This window comes from Macaca nemestrina, chromosome 15 (genome assembly GCF_043159975.1).
Source record: "Macaca nemestrina isolate mMacNem1 chromosome 15, mMacNem.hap1, whole genome shotgun sequence".
NCBI lineage: Eukaryota > Metazoa > Chordata > Mammalia > Primates > Cercopithecidae > Macaca > Macaca nemestrina.
The window spans coordinates 62,940,577-62,952,468 of NC_092139.1; positions in this window are offsets into that span (position 1 = coordinate 62,940,577).

Here is an 11,892-nt window from a genome sequence, read left to right on the forward strand (position 1 = left end):
CTGTCTGTCCAGTTCTCATTGCTTGTTCAGGGCAGTTCAGTGCCCTCCTTCTGCAGAGACCTGGCTGCCTTGGGATGACGGTGGGTTCATTCAGGAGACAGATGTGCCAGTTATTTTGGGCCAGTCTCAGCTTTGCTGTGTGCCCATAATCTATCCAGCCATCCTTTCACCCAGCATGGCCCGGAAAGCCCTACCTACCAGGTTGGCCTGTATCAGGGGTGTCTGCAGCATGCTTTGACCTCCTGGGCGGGAGGTGTGGGAGAAAAGAGGAGACTATGACCTGCCAAGCCCTGCAGAAATGCAGCCATGCTGTGGGTTACTAGACATGCTGACCTGCACCCTGACTTTATGCACATTTGTCGAGGCCCCTGGAGTCAAAGGCATTTGACTTTCTGCCTCAAGTTCCACTCAAGATTGTGGTCTCAAGATTGTGGATACACAGATGAGTTCACACTCTGAAATCACAGATCGCTCATGTCACCTGCCTGCTGTGGAGTCCTTCAGACACAATGGTGACAGGTGTTTTGAGTCCCTTGCTAGGTCACAATTGTGAAATCATTTACCTGAAGAAAGGATAGAGGAAACACTTCTCCCTGGGCTTACTGTTGGCTGGCAGTGTCACCTGGCCTGGATTACAAACCATTGGTGGCTATTCTTTTGTACTGCATTATAGTACAAGAATAGGTTACAGCATCTTTTGAAGATGGGTACTTAGGAAACTTGTACCGCTCTGTGTTTTTAATTGTTAGAAATCAGTATTTGCTAAGTACCAAAATCATAAAACTCAGATAACCATTGAGGATATTCAGGAATCCACCTTTCTCTATGTTTGTGTCTCACACAATACCTACCCTTTTGAAACCTGACTTTCCTCTTTAATATTGAGAGGCTTGCTTTCCACATTGGTAATGGTCCAGGTGACATGATATTGAGATATTGAAGAATTATTTTTCCCTCCCTTTCTTGGTTCTCCAGCTGGAGTCTTGCAAATTACATTGAAAAGACACAGATTAACACGAGAAAAACAAAGAGAAGTTTATTAATATGTGCATTGCACATACATATGGGAAATTCAATGACGAATAAGGCTAAGGAGTGGTTAGAACTTGGGCTCATATAGCACCTTAACAAAAAAATCAATAATTGTACAGAAGAGGGATAAGACAAAAGAAAAACTTTCAGGCTTCTGAGGATGGCAAACTCGGGGAAGAAAAAACATTGAGGGAAACTGATGGAGTAAGGTTCGTCTGGGCAGGTCCATTTTGACACTGACTTTCCAGCTCCTTCATGGCACAAACCTGCCCCAGGATAGGGATCTATGACCATCTTCAATTCTCAGAAGTGTCTGCTTTTAGTCAGATAAGGGAAGCTCTGGGAAGGCTTCTTTCTGCATCTGCTGAATCTCAAATACCTTTAGCTCCAAATAATCTTTGTGTTCACATGGCAAGTTTGGGGTGGCATACTCTGAACCTCTTCAGTTTGCCATTCAAAACTTCAAGAAGTTTCATGTATCAAAAGAGAGATGCACATTAGAAGTTGTGAGAGAGCTATAAAGGGGCAAACAGAGATTGGAACAAGCAGAAAAGAACAAACCTAAGCACATGGCCCTCTATTTATTGAATCAGCCTCTGAGTCTTGGGAATAAGTCAGTCCAGCTAAGCAGTTGTGTCTCATTTTGGGGGGTTACCCTGAATGCTCCATGGTACCTCCACGGAGATGCTGTATCAGGTAAAGCTGGTGGCACCGAGGGTTTGCAGCCCTAACAGCAAACATTTTCAGAGTGCATGTGTGCATCCTGAGAGCATGAACCTGGGCTGCGTCCCCAGTGGGGGCTCAGGAGCAACACCTCAGGTCTTTGGAATGAAGGCATGATGTCACTCAACCATGCTGTCATTGCAGCAATGTTTTACTACTGGTGTTAAATGTTATTCATTCTTGATACCAGAAAAGCGCATGGTGCTTCAAAGCAACCCATGAATGAACCTCTTATGTGTTCCCGCTTACCTCACCGTCCCTTCTCCAAACAGTTGTTGCAAGGCAGGACTACTTAGGAAATGCCAGGGAAAGATAACGGGCTTTTCAGGACAGAGGCCCCAGGGCCCAGAGCTATTTATCTCTGGATGTGTGGGGCTCTGTTTTTGTACACATTTTTAGGTTGGTGAGTTTTGTTTTCCTAAATTTCTTGACTGCACTGGCACAAGGTTTGTAGGCCAGGAAATGGCACAGAGCTGAGAAGAATAAACACTGTCCCTATTCCTGCTCTCCCTCCACCCACCATAACCCCACAGCGGGAGACTGTGGAAATGTTTTCCCAATGCTCTCTTAGGAAGAAAATGTAAACACAGAAAGAAAATACAAAAAGCTTTTCTTCCACCCAAACACCACCTCCTAAGTGGCCTCCTAAAGCACAAGGCAGGATGTTAGCGCCACACGAGGCCTCACTTTACCAGCCTTTGTGGGGTGCCATCTCCCCATTCCCAGACACTTCTGTCCATCCCAGACCCCTTCTGACTCCTAGAGCGTCAGGCCCTTCTGCTCTCCTCAGGCTCCAACCCGTCCTTCCTAATGAATGCTTCCCCAGCTCTGAAAGGATTTCCTTTGCTGAAACAGGCTCCCCTAACTTGTTTTCACATACACTACTTTCTTAAAAGGCTTCTGCCCCATCCTCTTATAAATACTTTGGAATGTATTTTGAGCAAAACTGATTTTAAACACAATTGCACAGTGGCCTCCTCTGGGCTGTTTTGCTTCTCATTTACAGTGTGGCCAGCCTTTCTCCCTGCTGTGTCCTGGTGCCCACAACAGTGCCCTGCACAGCATATGTGCCTGTAGCTATATTCGAAGGAGTGGACATGTAGACAGAGCCACTGGCCTAAGGTCACTGGGCTGGTGGATGACTGGAGGTGAGGTTGCAGTGCTGTATTTTTCAGGCCAATGTCTCTGCTTTTCTGTGCAACATACCTGCCTGCTGGGTGTCCAGGGCTGTGCTGGGCCATCCTCACCTTTCTTTAAAGTAGAAAGACTTCTTTTAGTTCAGGTAGGTTTCAAGGCCAAAGTTGCTAAGAAAGCCACAGTCTAAGCTCGGTGAGTTTCTAGCAAGAGACTTGCTGCGGCTGATCATGTGTAACACGTTCCCTTTGACTGAAAAGAAGCTGTCGAGGTTAGATCAATGGTCTCGAGTGACCTACCACTGGCTTGTACACTGGGTCCCTCCATGGAACACAAGTGCATGACATCAAGGGATAGGAAGCTTCCTGCTGGGCCACTCCTGCTATCAGAATATTACAGAGAAACCAATTATAGCTAACAAACCTCTAGAAAATGTGCTTGGCTTAATATGATTGGAAGCACATCATACACCTATTTGGAGGCCTGGCTTTGAAGTGAGCCTGCCACTTTAAACCTCCCTAATGACAATGCAGGCCCCATCCCATCCCATCCCATCCCGTCCTATCTGCAGACCATGGGCAACTGGCAGTGATCTCCTGGGCTCACTTGCTGCCTGGGAGTTGGGGAGGCTGCTGTTGACTGTTCCCAGAGGAAGCTGCCCCGACTCAGAGACATCTCTGGACATCAAGAGGGCCAGTCTGTGTTTGAGCAGGATTCATCCCACTGTTACGGAGTGAGAGCTGCCCTGAAGAGGGCAAAGGCTGGAGTCTCTGGGTAAGAATTGCTTCCTCAAATATGAGAGACTGGACTCTAGAAGCAGGAGGATTAACAAAGAGGATGTGGGCCCTAGCCTCAGCCCCTTCCTCAGGGTATGGCCATTGGTGGTTCAGCTGGAGCCTCACTTCACCTGTTTTCCACAGAGATGCTGAGGCGAATTCATCCAGGCACTGTGACAGCTGATCATTCCAACCCTGGCCCTCCAGGTGTTGGCCACCATGTTCCATCTGCACCACTACCTTGAAGGCTGAAAGCCAGGCCTATTGTAATCACTGTGCTGGGGTTTCAGCAGGCTGCCTGTGGAATGAGTTCTTTCCAGAAATGATGGCCACACTAGCAACCTCAGACTGGGCAGCAATCAACCCAGAGAGAAACCCTGTAAATGCAGGTGCGTAATAAAGAAAATACACACCCAGCCAAACGCCCACCCAGGAAGCTTAGGCAGTGGGAGGTGGAGTTTCATTGTGTAAACTAAGCCCAGGGAAGATACTGCACTTTAGAAAAAAAAGCATCTGTGATTTCACCCACAGGAACAAAGGGCATCAGGGTAGGAACCACAGGATGTCTCCAGGAAACTGGTCCAAGTGTGGGGTGTGCACTAACTGGGGTCAAAGACTCAGAAAAGCAGAATTCATGTCCTGGCTTTCTCACTCCCAGGCTTGGTGCACTTGATGAATCATTTAGCATCTTAAAAGGCAGGAGTGGACTACCAGCCCTGCGTCCCACCGGCCCTTCCTCCCACTGGATCTTCCTTTCACTAGTTCTTATTCCAACTTATCCTTCCACCTGCCCTGCCTCCTGCACGCTCTGCCTTCCACCCGCCCTTCCTCCCACCCATCCTACCTCCCACCTTCTCTGTCTCCTACCTCCCAACCCCCTTCCTCCCATCCACTCTTCCTACTACCTGGCTCATAGGTAGGGATGTGACAAGAAAGAGGTGATGCCTGTGAGGCTCCTTCTAGAGCTGACATGTCATGCAGGCTGCAGCAGTGTTTGGCTGTTGAGCAGCCACTGTTTGCCTTCCCACGGCTCCTGACCCACTCTGGAGCAGCTGGGCGGCCCAGTTGGCCAGTTTTCTCACCCTGAGTCTAGGTTTCCTGCCCAAGACTTTCCTGTACCACAGCCTACAAGAGCACTAAGCCAACAGAGTGGTGGATGCACGCTTGGCTTGGCTTCCCATCCTTGGGGCAGACGTCTACAGCCTTGTCTGTGCTCACTGGATGACACTTCTCTTTCCCTATCTCGCTTTCTTTCCCAAATGCCTCACTTGTGCCTCCCAGATTACCTCCTGGATAGATTCCTTGCAATCAAGTCCCTGTCTTGAAGTCTGCTTTTTGAGGAAATCAAATAAAAATCTTATTATAAGACAGAAATTCAAACTAGCCTAAGGACAAGTAGGCAAGTGCACAACCACTGCTCTTGAGGGCTGCAGCCAGTAGCATGGGCCTCCCATGCTAGCTGGCCCGGCACAAAAAACCTCAGACCCAGCCAGAACTACTGCATCAAAATCTGCACATTAGCAAGTTCCTCAGGCGTGGGTGTGCTTTAGAGTTTGGGGCATACTACTCCCCACCAAACAGCAGAGCAGGAGAAGCTTGGGGTTTGGCCTCGCTCCTTCTGGGTTCAGGCCTCCTCAGGTGTGGCCTTGGGCAAATGAACTCAGTTCTTGGCATTGCAGGGGCCTAATAGTACCAGCTCCTGCATGGTTACTGTTAGAAATAAAGAAAAATAGGCTAGGCGCGGTGGGTCACTCCCGTAAGCACTTTAGGAGGCTGAGATGGGTGGATCACGTGAGGTCAGGAGATTGAGACCAGCCTGGCTAACATGATGGAACCCTGTCTTTACCTAAAACGTACAAAAATAGCTGGGTGTGATGGTGTGCACTTGTAATCCCAGCTACTCAGGAGGCTGAGGAAGGAGTATCACTTGAATCTGGGTGGCAGAGGTTGCAGTGAGCTGAGATTTCACCACTGCCCTCCAGCCTGGGTAACAGGCTGTCTCAAAAGAAAATGAAAAAATAAATAAATTGAATACTGTCTTTCTGCGCTTTGTAAGCAGGAAAACCCTGCACACTTCTTTTTTGCCCGGTATGTGCTTAGAGTTGAAGTTTCACCATGAAGGCATCCACGGCTCTGGTCAGCCAGTTGTGCTGTTGCCCCAGTCAGGGCGAGAAAGAAAGAAACCCAAATCTTCCAGCTGCTTTCAGGGCAGCATCACCCTCTGATATCAGCTGTATCAGCAACCTGAAGGGTGTGCTGAACACAGACAGCTGCACCCCACCCCATAGTGCCTGACTCAGAGGGTCAGGAGTGGTGCTGAGAATTCATGTGTTTAACAGCTTCCTAGGGGATCTCCATGCTGCTGGTTAGCAGTACCACTTTGAAGCTTTGCCTCCTTGGCAGAGTTCTGTGCTGTGCACACCTCACAGATGTGGATGCTTTCAGGCAGGGACACTGTTTGGTGTGGACATCACAGGCATGGGTGCTCACAGCTGTGGACACCCACAGGCGAAGATATTCTTAAGTTTAGACTTTGCAGTTGTGGACACTCACAAGGACAGGCCATTAGCAATGAGACTTCTCCAGTTCAAGGGCAAATGCTTATATCTTGGCCTCACAAGCTTGCTGCCCATTTCTTCTTGGTACTTTGAAATCTAGAGAAATTTATAAAGTTCAACTGGCTCTTCAGTTTAGTCCTTAGCTGCCTTTTTAAATCCGAAATTGGGAACCTGGACTAAGAGCACTGTTCTTGTGGAAGCGTGTTTACACGTGGCCAAAGCCCACAGGGAACCCAAATGGTAGTACATATGTAGACAGGCACCAGAGCTGCGGAAAGGAAGGGTCAGCTCAGCAGGAGGGGGTTTCTCACCCCAGGGTGGGAAGTTGAGGCTGTGCAAGCTCTCTGGGGACGCCACGGTTCTATGACAGCCCTGATAGGCCTCAGACCTCTAACCTGGATACCTGGCTCAGCAGTCACCTGTGGGGCCACTTTCTCAGCTCCTGCTCTGTCACCCACACGGGCTGGCCAGCACCTTGTCCACTCAATGCACTTGCCAGATACCCAGTGGCAGGCCATGGTCCCTTGGACCTCCTGAGAGCATATGCCCTGTTTCAGCCAGAGAAAGCCTGAATAAATGAGGCTATGGATGGGCACTGTGGGAGCCTTAGGGGCAGGGACTGAAGACTGGGCAGCATGAGCCTCAGGATCTGTCGTTCCCATCACAGCTTTTGAAACCATCTAAGTCGTCTTGTACACTGTACACATCGGAACAGTTAACCCTAGTGTTAGGGGCTGAATTAGGTCCTCCCAATTTCATATGTTGGAACCCCAATATCTCAGAGTGTGACTGTATTTGGAGACAGGTCCTTTAAAGAGGTGATTACATTAAAATGGGATCATGCAGGAGGGTATTAATCCAATACAACAGGTGTTCTCACTTGAGGCCAGGAGTTCGAGACCAGCCTGGCCAACATGGTGAAATCCCATCTCTACTAAAAATACAAAAATTAGCCAGGCATGGTGGTAGGCACCTGCAGTCTCAGCTGCTCAGGAGGCTGAGGCAGGAAAATCACTTGAACCCGGGAGGCAGAGGTTGCGTTGAGTCAAGATTATGCCACTGCACTCCAGCCTGGGTGACAACAAGACTCTGTCTCAAAAAAAAAAAAAAAAGAGAAAGAGAAGATTACGACACAGAGGGGAGAAAATATGCAGACACAGGGAGAAGATAGACAAGTTCATACCAAGAACAGAGGCTTAAGAAGAAACCAACCCTGCCAGCACCTTGACCTCAGAATTTCAGGCTCCAGCACAGTGAGAGAAGAACTTCTGTTGTTTAAGCCACCCAGTACATAGTATTTTGTTATGGTGATCGGAGTTGACTAATGCACCTGTCTTTAGACTCTCAGAAGCAGGAAACTCATTTAAAACTCTTGTATTTCTCGCAGGAAATAGCTCAGTACTGGTTTATGATTTGGCCTCAATAAGCATGTGTGGCTGACAATTGGGGTGACAGGGATTCATTCTTAGCATGTCTGATTAATGTCCTTGTATCAATGTAATACAAATAAGGCAAAGGCAGGCTAGCATAAACTAAGAGGTTTAGTCTGTGTCCTGGCTGTGTCCCAGCTATGTCCAGACCTGCTGCCTTCAGTTCACGAGGCTGCCTAAATAAGCTTATATCTGTGGGCCTGGAATGTCTCATAAAATGAAGGTAATGAAGGCAGTTTTTAAATAAAGTTGTTGTGAAAATTTGCATGAGATCATTTAAATAAAGAAATTAGCACAGTGCCTGGCATGGAATAGAGATGCAATTCGAGTTGGCTGTTATATAGATTTTTAAAAATAATAATTACAATAATAATGGAAAAAGAACATTCATTTAAAACATTTGCCTTGGCACACTGCAGAATTAAATTTGGGCTTAGAAAGAAAAATTTAGTTACAAAGAGGCTTTAAAATTTGTTTGGAACATTTGCCTGCAGAAGTCATGTGTTGGCAACGACCTACCTCTATCTTTTTCTCCTCAGTCCTACAAAGAGATTTTTGCTTCTTGTTCAAAAATGAGAAAGGTGTAAAACAATCACTGAAAATTAGAAGACATTAAAAAGCCACTTGAAGCTTCATGAACCTAAAGTTGCAATATTTGTATATATTTCTTGCCTGTCTTTCAAAATGTATAGTACATATACTATTTATTTTTATCAACTTTACCCATGCACATTGTGTAAAAAGTCGAGTCTCTCTGCAAGATGTGCCCTTACCCCTGCAGGGGCAGCTCTCCCTTTTCTTGCCTATATCCTATTTTTTTGCTCCCGAGTAGCAGTAACCCCCTTATCTCCAACTCATTCTTCATATAAAGTTCATCTTCATATCTCAAAATCACACATTTATATTTCTACATCTTGATTTTTCAGTCTTAGACACTGTTTATTAACTTTCATTCTAAAAATGGGGATTAACTCTGCTGCCTTATCAGAACAGCAGTAGTGACAGGTGGGAGCTGACACGCAACTCAGCAGACACAACCAGCTTTAACCCTGAGCCAGGCTGGCTTCTCTCTTTCTCAGGATGCGGGATAGAGAAGGCAGCATGCCCCGCATCTCCATCCATCTGGAGCCCAGCAGCCCTCACATTCATGTGGGATGTGCACAGCCGTCACAGAGGACAGCCACGGTGAGTGGAGTCGCCTGGACACAGAGAGGCCACAGACTGGTTTCCCCTCAATCTTTTACATTTTTCTGGTTACACAGGCCCAAGGCCAGTAGGCCAGTTCAAAGCCTCCCCACTTCAGGGAAGCCCTAGAGATCAGGGTTTCCAGAGCAAACCAAGTGGACAGCCCCTTCCTCATGGATCTTACCACTGTCATCTCGAAGGAAACCACTGTGTGAAGACAGACTCTTAGGTCTTTTCTCAGGCAGACCTTGATCAGCCCAGCCCCAGGCCTTGATCAGCCCAGATATTAACCTTTTATGTATACACACACTCTTATTCTCCTTGCCTCCAGCATACACACACACACATGCATGCACACCCACACATACACACACAGGCATGCATGGCTGCACTTCCATCCTCTCTTCTTTCCAGCACAGTCACACTGCAGGTTTTGTGAAGTCCCCCTATTTGGCATTTTTATTTTTTGGTGATTGACAGCTGAGCCTGGTAGTGTACTATGATTGCTCTTCCTGCTTACATGACTTTTTGTTTTTCCTGGGGTTCATAATTGTGTTTTTGTACTTTTCAAATACAAATCACTAATTTATTCTCAAACTCTCCTCCAATTACTTAAGACATCCACACCGGATACTCTTCATTTCTTTTTCTTGAAGAAGTCTCTCCTGGAGCTCCCGACTCCTCCAGTCTGGACTGAAGTCTACATCTGGTGCATCACTGCCATCCTGGCATTTTCACCTGGAGTTCCTCCAGAGAGTCTCCTCTCCTCCTGTGCTAGATTTTCTGCTACTTGGATTCTGTCTCACCATATTCTTTGATTCATTCTCTTAATTTGATGGAGTACAAACTCCAGTAGCTTCTTCAGAGAGAGAAGTGAAGGAACATTTCTGAGATCTCACATATTTGAAAATGTCTACAGTCTACTTTCCTACTTAATTGATTGGCTGATGCTATGATCTGAATGTTGTTTGTCCCCCTAAAATTCTTATGTTGGAACCAAATCCCCAATGCAGTAGTATTAAGAGGTGCAGTCTTTGGGGGGTGATGAGGTCATGAGGGCTCAACCCTCATAAATGGGATTAGTACCCCAGGGAGCTTATCCGTCCCTTCCACCATGTGCATACACAGGGAAGGGTTGGCTGTGTATGAAGCAAAGACTGAGCACTCATCAGACACTGAATCTGCTAACACCTTGGTCTTGGACTTTCCAGCCTCCAGAACTCGTAGAAATAAATTTCTGTTGTTTATAAATTACCCAATCTAAGGCATTATGTTATAGTAGCCTGAATGGAGTAAGACAGCCAGGTATAGAATTCTAGGTTGCAAATTACTTACTTTCACAATTGAGAAAGTTTTTGTTTGTTTGTTTGTTTGTTTTAAGATGGAGTCCCACTCTATCACCCAGGCTGGAGTGCAGTAGTGCGATCTCGGCTCACTGCAGTCCAGCCTGTGCAGTGGGCTGGGGAGCCTCTGCCTCCCCAGTTCAAGCTAGTCTCATGCCTCAGCCTTCTGAGTAACTGGGATTACAGGAACCTGCCACCATGCCCAGCTAAGAGAAAGTTTTGATTTATGTCTTGTAGCTTCCAGTGTGGCTGTGGAGAAGTCAGATGGCATGCGACCCTTGGTCTTTGGTATAAGCTTTTATGGTTTTGCTCTAGAATGCATAGAGATTTTTGATCTTAGTCTATTTTCTTCCAATGTGCTGGGCTCTGGAAGGGCTCCTTCACCCTGGAAATTTTTGTCCTGCAGTCATCTTTAGCCAGATTAGCAGGATATATTCCACAATGGTGTGGCTTATGGTGCAGCTGGTTGGTTCCCCTGGTCTTGGCAGACAGAGTTTTCCCCTTCCCAGCTATGACTGCCTTGGAACCTAGAGGAAGTTGAGTCACTTCCTGATACAAATCACAAACTGTGAAAAATGTTATGCTTGCAACTGAATTTTCCACATATCTGAAGTAATGATGGCTTAACAGGAGCTTTCAAAACACCCAGGCTTCATTGACACTAAACTGTAGAGCTTATAAAGTAATATCCAACCCATTGTCAGCTACTGAAAGATGAATGGGCCATTCAGGCTTCCGCTCTGGACTCGCCCAGGTTAATTCCCTCTTGCTCAGCCTAAGTGGCTTAGGAGTGAGCAGGGGGTTATTGGAAATAGGAGGCTGACTATAAAAAAATCCTAGCAATATTGCATTCTGGGTTTATCAGTCATCAGGCACCAAGTTTTCTCACCAACAACATTTGCATAAGTTCAGGCCAGCCTCTAATCAATGATACAGTCCTTTCTCCTCTAAAGAAAGCCTTTTGAGTGTTTAATGGCATGATGATGGCTGCTGTTGATAAAGCTCACTCTGCGAGGTATGGCATCGGGCTTTATAAATGCTGCTTTTATGCCTCTGCACTGCGATGCCAGGCAGGGGTGATTATCCTCTCATGACTATGAACGAGCTGTGATTGGAACACTGTAGCACACTGGCCCAGGGCAGCAGAGACCAGATTCACATCTAGGTATTTTTGCTTCAATTCCCCAGCTACTGGGCCACACTTCTCTTGATCCTCAGGTGGAAACATATATATGCTGAATATGAAACATATATATATATTCAGGAGAAAAGGGACAACAGCCTGTGAGGTGACCCTGTGGGGTGAGCATGAAGGTAGGGCCCTTCTGGGATGGATAAAAACCGCTTCTTAGGTAGCACAGGATTATTGAAGGCCCTGAGCCTGGAGCAGAGCCTGGGATCTGACATTAGCTGTGCCTCCTTGGGAAAGAGCTCTGCACCTAACATTGTTCATTTGTAGACTGGAAATGAAAATGCTGGCCTATTTGTGGTCACAGTGCTCTGTGAGGGCTCAGATGAGTAAGGTGTCTGCTAAGCAGCTGTAGAAACCTGGAAGCCCTGAGTGATTTTTTTTCACCTGCAACTCCCAACTTCTTCAGTATCCTGGATGTGGAGCTGAGGAATCGCTGCCCAAACAGACAGGTCTGCGCGCTTAAGTAGCTCAGTGGGTTTCTGCTCACATAGCACTTTTACTGTGGGAGAGAAAAGTGGC